This window comes from Cupressus sempervirens, chromosome 1 (genome assembly GCF_028749045.1).
Source record: "Cupressus sempervirens isolate cs-2001-9-10 chromosome 1, ASM2874904v1, whole genome shotgun sequence".
NCBI classification, from domain to species: domain Eukaryota; kingdom Viridiplantae; phylum Streptophyta; class Pinopsida; order Cupressales; family Cupressaceae; genus Cupressus; species Cupressus sempervirens.
The window spans coordinates 611,562,843-611,573,230 of record NC_143118.1 but is presented as its reverse complement, the minus strand read 5'-3'; positions in this window follow the sequence as shown (position 1 = coordinate 611,573,230).

The following is a 10,388-nucleotide window of genomic DNA, read 5'->3' as shown; positions in this document are numbered from 1 at the left end:
CCCTACACGCTTTTTGGTGCACCCCGTACAAACGGCCATACTTCGACAAGCCCTCCCAGAATTTCGCATCTGAAGAGAGAGATGAAACGCCTTGGGCCTTTTGTCCACACAATGCAAACACCGAACGCTCTCTTTAGGGGGGGAGCTGAAGAAGAGTATCTCCCGCGGAACCCACGAGCCGCAGCCGTTCGGATCGTCGCACAGGGCAGGACAGGGCATGGAGAGTTTCCGCATCCAAACAAAAATTATCGGTAATACTCTACGCTTCTACTGGCCCGGACCACAAAGGCTGTCACGACAGAGTGCCATGCACTTCTGTAGGATGAGACAGTGAAGAGGCGAGCACGCACCGAGAACGCACTAGCGAATAAATTATGCGGCAACCAAACCTTTCGCCGGCCCCCCTCTCAATCCCAAGGCTCTACCGATCGGCAAAAACTTAGGGTGGAGGGTGGACCCTTGATGAAATTAGGGACGTCGAGCAATGCACCCGTGCAACCAAACCACCTCTTTCCTTCTTGCCGTCCGGGCAGGATAAAAATGCGATGATAGAACGTGCCAATGAGACGGAGCCCTTGGCTAAAAGATACAACTCCATACACACTCAGCAACAAGCGCATCTTAGAATCGAACACCAAATGTGCAGTGTGTTGCAAGCCGTGCAGACACCTACATATAGGGTATATCCATCAAAACAAAGCGACAAGTACTTCCCACCAGCTCCGCCATTGCGATTACCGAATGGGATAATACTCACCGCCACAGATTAATGACCATCATTACCGTCTCGGAATAGATACAAGCACATCGAGCTTCATCCGATCAGCTGGATGAATTTCACCTTGAAGGGGCCCAATCCAAAAGTTCCGGAGGTCATCTCCTGGAACTCTCGAGAACAAGGCCCATCTTACATGCAAACTCTGCTACTGCGCAAACATAGGTTGCAATTAAAGAGAAATTGCAAGGCCGTCACAATGGCCCGAGGCCAATGCTCCGACTAAGTCAATTTTCTCTTGCAATCACCATGCCGCCGTTCACAGAGAGATCTCCCCCATTCACTTGTGACGCGACGCACAATCCAAGGGCTAGACGCGAGCTCGCCCTTGAAAGGCCACTTTCCAAGGCATCCCCCGATGACACATTGGAACGACAACCGCTGTCGAACCATTTCCCAATGTTGTGCCGATCGAGTTGGCACAGAGCCGCTAGACGAGGGCTCCCGTTTTAGATCGAGTTTTAAAATCACCAAGAAGACGCGGTGAGGGCTGGCAACCGCTGCCAAACCTTTTTCTGAAATTGCGCCAGCTGAGTGACAAGAAAACATGATGTAAAGGAGAGTCCAGGAATAGCACCACCCTCGAAGGTGGGCTTCATGCCCTTCTAATTGATTCAACGTCAGCGTCCACCGTTTCAAAATCCGACATATCCATCCGCCCTGACAGCGGCGTTGAATCAATGAGCTGGGCACGGGAGAGGCTCGCGGCAACCACCTCTCCCATTGTAGCCGCGATAGGCTCGCAAAAAATTTTGCTAGAGCGCCAAGTACCCACCTCATTGCTATAGACAAGGGCTCGCCATTAGATCAACTTCGAAATCGCATAACGGACGCGGTGTAGAATGGCAACCGCTGCCAAGTCTCTTCCGTAATTGCGTCGGTCGAGTGATCGAAGAAGGTGATCTAAGAGAGGGTCCAAGCGTGTAGGCATTCGTTGGGGGATTCGCGCCGATGGCAAAAATTTGTGCAATACCCGAGCAACACCGGACGGAGGTGCAAGACGAGGGCTCCCGTTTTAGATCGAGTTTTAAAATCACCAAGTAGACGCGGTGAGGGGCTGGCAACCGCTGCCAAACCTTTTTCCGAAATTGCGCCAGCTGAGTGACAAGAATACATGATCTAAAGGAGAGTCCAGGAATAGCACCCTCGAGGGTGGGCTTCATGCCCCTCTAATTGATTCAGCGTCGCCGTCCACCGTTTCAAAATCCGACATTTCCATCCGCCCTGACAGCGGCGTTGAATCAATGAGGAGGGCACGGGAGAGGCTCGCGGCAACCACCTCTCCCATCGTAGCCGCGATAGGCACGCAAAAAATTTTTCTCGAGCGCCAAGCACCCACCTCATGCCTAGAGACAAGGGCTCGCCATTAGATCAAAACTTCGAAATCGCTGAACAGACGCGCTGTAGAATGGCAACCGCTGCCAAGTCTCTTCCGTAGTTGCGTCGGTCGAGTGATCGAAGAAGGTGATCTAAGAGAGGGTCCAAGCGTAGGCATTCGTTGGGGGATTCGCGCCGATGGCATAAATTTATGCAATACCCGAGCAACACCGGACGGAGGTGCTAGACGAGGGCTCCCGTTTTAGATCGAGTTTTAAAATCACCGAGTAGACGCGGTGAGGGCTGGCAGCCGCTGCCAAACCTTTTTCCGAAATTGCGCCAGCTGAGTGACAAGAAAACATGATCTAAAGGAGAGCCCAGGAATAGCACCCTCGAGGGTGGGCTTCATGCCCCTCTAATTGATTCAACGTCGCCGTCCACCGTTTCAAAATCCGACATATCCATCCGCCCTGACAGCGGCGTTGAATCAATGAGGGGGGCACGGGAGAGGCTCGCGGCAACCACCTCTCCCGTTGTAGCCGCGATAGGCACGCAAAAAATTTTGCTAGAGCGCCAAGCACCCACCTCATGCCTAGAGACAAGGGCTCGCCATTAGATCAACTTCGAAATCGCTGAACAGACGCGCTGTAGAATGGCAACCGCTGCCAAGTCTCTTCCGTAGTTGCGTCGGTCGAGTGATCGAAGAAGGTGATCTAAGAGAGGGTCCAAGCGTAGGCATTCGTTGGGGGAGTCGCGCCGATGGCATAAATTTATGCAATACCCGAGCAACACCGGACGGAGGTGCTAGACGAGGGCTCCCGTTTTAGATCGAGTTTTAAAATCACCGAGTAGACGCGGTGAGGGCTGGCAACCGCTGCCAAACCTTTTTCCGAAATTGCGCCAGCTGAGTGACAAGAAAACATGATCTAAAGGAGAGTCCAGGAATAGCACCCTCGAGGGTGGGCTTCATGCCCCTCTAATTGATTCAACGTCGCCGTCCACCGTTTCAAAATCCGACATATCCATCCGCCCTGACAGCGGCGTTGAATCAATGAGGGGGGCACGGGAGAGGCTCGCGGCAACCACCTCTCCCCTTGTAGCCGCGATAGGCACGCAAAAAAATTTTGCTAGAGCGCCAAGCACCCACCTCATGCCTAGAGACAAGGGCTCGCCATGAGATCAACTTCGAAATCGCTGAACAGACGCGCTGTAGAATGGCAACCGCTGCCAAGTCTCTTCCGTAGTTGCGTCGGTCGAGTGATCGAAGAAGGTGATCTAAGAGAGGGTCCAAGCGTAGGCTTTCGTTGGGGGATTCGCGCCGATGGCATAAATTTATGCAATACCCGAGCAACACCGGACGGAGGTGCTAGACGAGGGCTCCCGTTTTAGATCGAGTTTTAAAATCACCGAGTAGACGCGGTGAGGGATGGCAACCGCTGCCAAACCCTTTTCCGAAATTGCGCCAGCTGAGTGAGAAGAAAACATGATCTAAAGGAGAGTCGAGGAATAGCACATCCGGGGTGGGCTCCATGCCCCTCTAATTGATTCAACGTCGGCGTCCACCGTTTCAAAATCTGACATATCCATCCGCCTTGACACCGGCGTTGAATCAATGAGAGGGGCACGGGAGAGGCTCGCGGCAACCACCTCTCCTATATAAGCTATTAGTGCGAGGCTCGCTCTGCATTAGAAATTAGCGAACACACCGACATCCGCCTTAAAAATCCAAATCCTTTAAAATTCCTACCAAACAGCCATTCACGACCCAATTTTTTATGGGGTCGGCAGAGGAGCAAAAGATTGTCATCGGTTAGGAGATGTGAGTTCATGGAGCCGAGGGACTGAAATGGTCATCGAGCTCATCCGATCAACTGGATGAATTTCACCTTGAAGGGGCCCCCAATCCAAAAGTTCCGGAGGTCATCTCCTGGAACTCTCGACAACAAGGCCCATCTTACATGCAAACTCTGCTACTGCGCAAACATAGGTTGCAATTAAAGAGAAATTGCGAGGCCGTCACAATGGCCCGAGGCCAATGGCTCCGACTAAAGTCAATTTTCTCTTGCAATCACCATGCCGCCGTTCACAGAGAGATCTCCCCATTCACTTGTGACGCGACGCACAATCCAAGGTCTAGATGCGAGCTCGCCCTTGAAAGAAAGACCACTTTCCAAGACATCCCCCGATGACACATTGGAACGTCAACCGCTGTCGAACCATTCCCAATGTTGTGCCGATCGAGTTGGCACAGAGGCGACCTTAGGGAGCTCCCGCGTAGCAATCGGGATGTGCTTTCGTGCCCATCTCTCACAAAAACCAATGTCAGCTGTGGACAAATTTGGAATCCAAGGGCTCGCATCCATCGATATCGTCGGCACTGGGTCTATATATTCAAAGGCCACGGAGAGGTTCCGATAAGAGAAGCTCCCCTGCTCGCTCGCACAAACATCCCAAATTCTAGACACAAGCTCCCGCCCTTAGCATCGCTCTCCAGATCACCGCAATGACACATTGGAACGACAACCGCTGTCGAACAACTCCCGAAATTGTGGCAATGGAGTGAGAAAGAAGAGCAACTTTGGGGAGCCGCGCATAGCAAACGGGCTGTGCTGCTGCTTCATTCCGCTCTTATATAGGATCCGAAATCGTTGATTTCGTTTGGAATCCGAGGCTGCATTCGTCCTTGCTCAAACAAGCAATGGCTCTTCTAATCGAATGGCCACGGGGAGCTTCCGATAACAAAGGCTCCCTTGTCACTCGTGATGCGCAGGCCAACTGCTAGACGACGGGTCGCCCTTCAGATCGCTGCCCAGGCAACCACCACAACGGCACCATTGGAACGACAACCGCTGCCGAACCATTCTGAAAATTTTGTGCCAAAGAAGTTGTTGCGTAGAGAACGACTCTGGGGGGCGAGCCCTCGCATAGCAAAATCGGGATGGCTTCACGGCCCTCCCAATAGAAACGATGCTGGTGCCAATATTCCAAAAATCCGAATAACGTGTCTTTCGCGAACACCAGCACTAATTTCTATTGGGGAGGGTCGACGAGAACTTTTGGTACCAAAGCTCCCATTGTAGCCGCGATAGGCACACAAAAAATTGCTAGAGCCCCAAGCACCCACCTCATGGCTAGACAAGGGCTCGCCATTAGTAGATCAACTTCGAAATCGCTGAACAGACGCGCTGTGGAATGGCAACCGCTGCCAAGCCTCTTCCGTAATTGCGTCGGTCGAGTGATCGAAGAAGGTGACCTAAGAGAGAGTCCAAGGCTAGGGATTCGTTGGGGGTTTCGCGCCGATAGCAAAAAATTATGCAATACCCGAGCAACACCGGACGGAGGTGCTAGACGAGGGCTCCCGTTTTAGATCGAGTTTTAAAATCACCGAGTAGACGCGGTGAGGGCTGGCAACCGCTGCCAAACCTTTTTCCGAAATTGCGCCACCTGAGTGACAAGAAAACATGATCTAAAGGAGAGTCCAGGAATAGCACCCTCGAGGGTGGGCTTCATGCCCCTCTAATTGATTCAACGTCGCCGTCCACCGTTTCAAAATCCGACATATCCATCCGCCCTGACAGCGGCGTTGAATCAATGAGGGGGGCACGGGAGAGGCTCGCGGCAACCACCTCTCCCGTTGTAGCCGCGATAGGCACGCAAAAAATTTTGCTAGAGCGCCAAGCACCCACCTCATGCCTAGAGACAAGGGCTCGCCATTAGATCAACTTCGAAATCGCTGAACAGACGCGCTGTAGAATGGCAACCGCTGCCAAGTCTCTTCCGTAGTTGCGTCGGTCGAGTGATCGAAGAAGGTGATCTAAGAGAGGGTCCAAGCGTAGGCATTCGTTGGGGGATTCGCGCCGATGGCATAAATTTATGCAATACCCGAGCAACACCGGACGGAGGTGCTAGACGAGGGCTCCCGTTTTAGATCGAGTTTTAAAATCACCGAGTAGACGCGGTGAGGGCTGGCAACCGCTGCCAAACCTTTTTCCGAAATTGCGCCAGCTGAGTGACAAGAAAACATGATCTAAAGGAGAGTCCAGGAATAGCACCCTCGAGGGTGGGCTTCATGCCCCTCTAATTGATTCAACGTCGCCGTCCACCGTTTCAAAGTCCGACATATCCATCCGCCCTCACAGCGGCGTTGAATCAATGAGGGGGGCACGGGAGAGGCTCGCGGAAACCACCTCTCCCCTTGTAGCCGCGATAGGCACGCAAAAAAATTTTACTAGAGCGCCAAGCACCCACCTCATGCCTAGAGACAAGGGCTCGCCATTAGATCAACTTCGAAATCGCTGAACAGACGCGCTGTAGAATGGCAACCGCTGCCAAGTCTCTTCCGTAGTTGCGTCGGTCGAGTGATCGAAGAAGGTGATCTAAGAGAGGGTCCACGCGTAGGCATTCGTTGGGGGATTCGCGCCGATGGCATAAATTTATGCATTACCCGAGCAACACCGGACGGAGGTGCTAGACGAGGGCTCCCGTTTTAGATCGAGTTTTAAAATCACCAAGTAGAAGCGGTGAGGGCTGGCAACCGCTGCCAAACCTTTTTTCGAAATTGCGCCAGCTGAGTGACAAGAAAACATGATCTAAAGGAGAGCCCAGGAATAGCACCCTCGAGGGTGTGCTTCATGCCCCTCTAATTGATTCAACGTCGGCGTCCACCGTTTCAAAATCCGACATATCCATCCGCCCTGACAGCGGCGTTGAATCAATGAGGGGGGCACGGAAGAGGCTCGCGGCAACCACCTCTCCCGTTGTAGCCACGATAGGCACGCAAAAAATTTTGCTAGAGCGCCAAGCACCCACCTCATGGCTAGAGACAAGGGCTCGCCATTAGATCAACTTCGAAATCGCTGAACAGACGCGCTGTAGAATGGCAACCGCTGCCAAGTCTCTTCCGTAGTTGCGTCGGTCGAGTGATCGAAGAAGGTGATCTAAGAGAGGGTCCAAGCGTAGGCATTCGTTGGGGGATTCGCGCCGATGGCATAAATTTATGCAATACCCGAGCAACACCGGACGGAGGTGCTAGACGAGGGCTCCCGTTTTAGATCGAGTTTTAAAATCACCGAGTAGACGCGGTGAGGGCTGGCAACCGCTGCCAAACCTTTTTCCGAAATTGCGCCAGCTGAGTGACAAGAAAACATGATCTAAAGGAGAGTCCAGGAATAGCACCCTCGAGGGTGGGCTTCATGCCCCTCTAATTGATTCAACGTCGCCGTCCACCGTTTCAAAATCCGACATATCCATCCGCCCTGACAGCGGCGTTGAATCAATGAGGGGGGCACGGGAGAGGCTCGCGGCAACCACCTCTCCCCTTGTAGCCGCGATAGGCACGCAAAAAAATTTTGCTAGAGCGCCAAGCACCCACCTCATGCCTAGAGACAAGGGCTCGCCATGAGATCAACTTCGAAATCGCTGAACAGACGCGCTATAGAATGGCAACCGCTGCCAAGTCTCTTCCGTAGTTGCGTCGGTCGAGTGATCGAAGAAGGTGATCTAAGAGAGGGTCCAAGCGTAGGCATTCGTTGGGGGATTCGCGCCGATGGCATAAATTTATGCAATACCCGAGCAACACCGGACGGAGGTGCTAGACGAGGGCTCCCGTTTTAGATCGAGTTTTAAAATCACCTAGTAGACGCGGTGAGGGCTGGCAACCGCTGCCAAACCTTTTTCCGAAATTGCGCCAGCCGAGTGACAAGAAAACATGATCTAAAGGAGAGCCCAGGAATAGCACCCTCGAGGGTGGGCTTCATGCCCCTCTAATTGATTCAACGTCGCCGTCCACCGTTTCAAAATCCGACATATCCATCCGCCCTGACAGCGGCGTTGAATCAATGAGGGGGGCACGGGAGAGGCTCGCGGCAACCGCCTCTCCCGTTGTAGCCGCGATAGGCACGCAAAAAATTTTGCTAGAGCGCAAAGCACCCACCTCATGGCTAGAGACAAGGGCTCGCCATTAGATCAACTTCGAAATCGCTGAACAGACGCGCTGTAGAATGGCAACCGCTGCCAAGTCTCTTCCGTAGTTGCGTCGGTCGAGTGATCGAAGAAGGTGATCTAAGAGAGAGTCCAAGCGTAGGCATTCGTTGGGGGATTCGCGCCGATGGCATAAATTTATGCAATACCCGAGCAACACCGGACGGAGGTGCTAGACGAGGGCTCCCGTTTTAGATCGAGTTTTAAAATCACCGAGTAGACGCGGTGAGGGCTGGCAACCGCTCCCAAACCTTTTTCCGAAATTGCGCCAGCTGAGTGACAAGAAAACATGATCTAAAGGAGAGACCAGGAATAGCACCCTCGAGGGTGGGCTTCATGCCCCTCTAATTGATTCAACGTCGGCGTCCACCGTTTCAAAATCCGACATATCCATCCGCCCTGACAGCGGCGTTGAATCAATGAGGGGGGCACGGGAGAGGCTCGCGGCAACCACCTCTCCCGTTGTAGCCGCGATAGGCACGCAAAAAGTTTTGCTAGAGCGCCAAGCACCCACCTCATGCCTAGAGACAAGGGCTCGCCATTAGATCAACTTCGAAATCGCTGAACAGACGCGCTGTAGAATGGCAACCGCTGCCAAGTCTCTTCCGTAGTTGCGTCGGTCGAGTGATCGAAGAAGGTGATCTAAGAGAGGGTCCAAGCGTAGGCATTCGTTGGGGGATTCGCGCCGATGGCATAAATTTATGCAATACCCGAGCAACACCGGACGGAGGTGCTAGACGAGGGCTCCCGTTTTAGATCGAGTTTTAAAATCACCGAGTAGACGCGGTGAGGGCTGGCAACCGCTGCCAAACCTTTTTCCGAAATTGCGCCAGCTGAGTGACAAGAAAACATGATCTAAAGGAGAGTCCAGGAATAGCACCCTCGAGGGTGGGCTTCATGCCCCTCTAATTGATTCAACGTCGGCGTCCACCGTTTCGAAATCCGACATATCCATCCGCCCTGACAGCGGCGTTGAATCAATGAGGGGGGCACGGGAGAGGCTCGCGGCAACCACCTCTCCCATTGTAGCCGCGATAGGCACGCAAAAAATTTTGCTAGAGCGCCAAGCACCCACCTCATGGCTAGAGACAAGGGCTCGCCATTAGATCAACTTCGAAATCGCTGAACAGACGCGCTGTAGAATGGCAACCGCTGCCAAGTCTCTTCCGTAGTTGCGTCGGTCGAGTGATCGAAGAAGGTGATCTAAGAGAGGGTCCAAGCGTAGGCATTCGTTGGGGGATTCGCGCCGTTGGCATAATTTTATGCAATACCCGAGCAACACCGGACGGAGGTGCTAGGCGAGGGCTCCCGTTTTAGATCGAGTTTTAAAATCACCAAGTAGACGCGGTGAGGGATGGCAACCGCTGCCAAAACCTTTTTCCGAAATTGCGCCAAGCTGAGCGAGAAGAAAACATGATTTAAAGGAGAGTCGAGGAATAGCACATCCAGGGTGGGCTTCATGCCCCTCTAATTGATTCAACGTCGGCGTCCACCGTTTCAAAATCCGACATATCCATCCGCCTTGACACCGGCGTTGAATCAATGAGAGGGGCACGGGAGAGGCTCGCGGCAACCACCTCTCCTATATAAGCTATTAGTGCGAGGCTCGCTCTGCATTAGAAATTAGCGAACACACCGACATCCGCCTTGAAAATCCAAATCCTTTAAAATTCCTACCAAACAGCCATTCACGACCCAATTTTTTATGAGGTCGGCAGAGGAGCAAAAGATTGTCATCGGTTGGGAGATGTGAGTTCATGGAGCCGAGGGACTGAAATGGTCATCGAGCTGGATGAATTTCACCTTGAAGGGGCCCAATCCAAAAGTTCCGGAGGTCATCTCCTGGAACTCTCGAGAACAAGGCCCATCTTACATGCAAACTCTGCTACTGCGCAAACATAGGTTGCAATTAAAGAGAAATTGCGAGGCCGTCACAATGGCCCGAGGCCAATGGCTCCGACCAAGTCAATTTTCTCTTGCAATCACCATGCCGCCGTTCACAGAGAGATCTCCCCATTCACTTGTGACGCGACGCACAGTCCAAGTGCTAGACGCGAGCTCGCCCTTAAAAAGAAAGACCACTTTCCAAGACATCCCCCATTCAGTGAAAGAAAGACCACTTTCCAAGACATCCCCCGATGACACATTGGAACGACAACCGCTGTCGAACCATTCCCAATGTTGTGCCGATCGAGTTGGCACAGAGGCGACCTTAGGGAGCTCCCGCGTAGCAATCGGGATGTGCTTTCATACCCATCTCTCACAAAAACCAATCTTAGTTGTGAACAAATTTCGCCGCAATGACACCCATGGAACG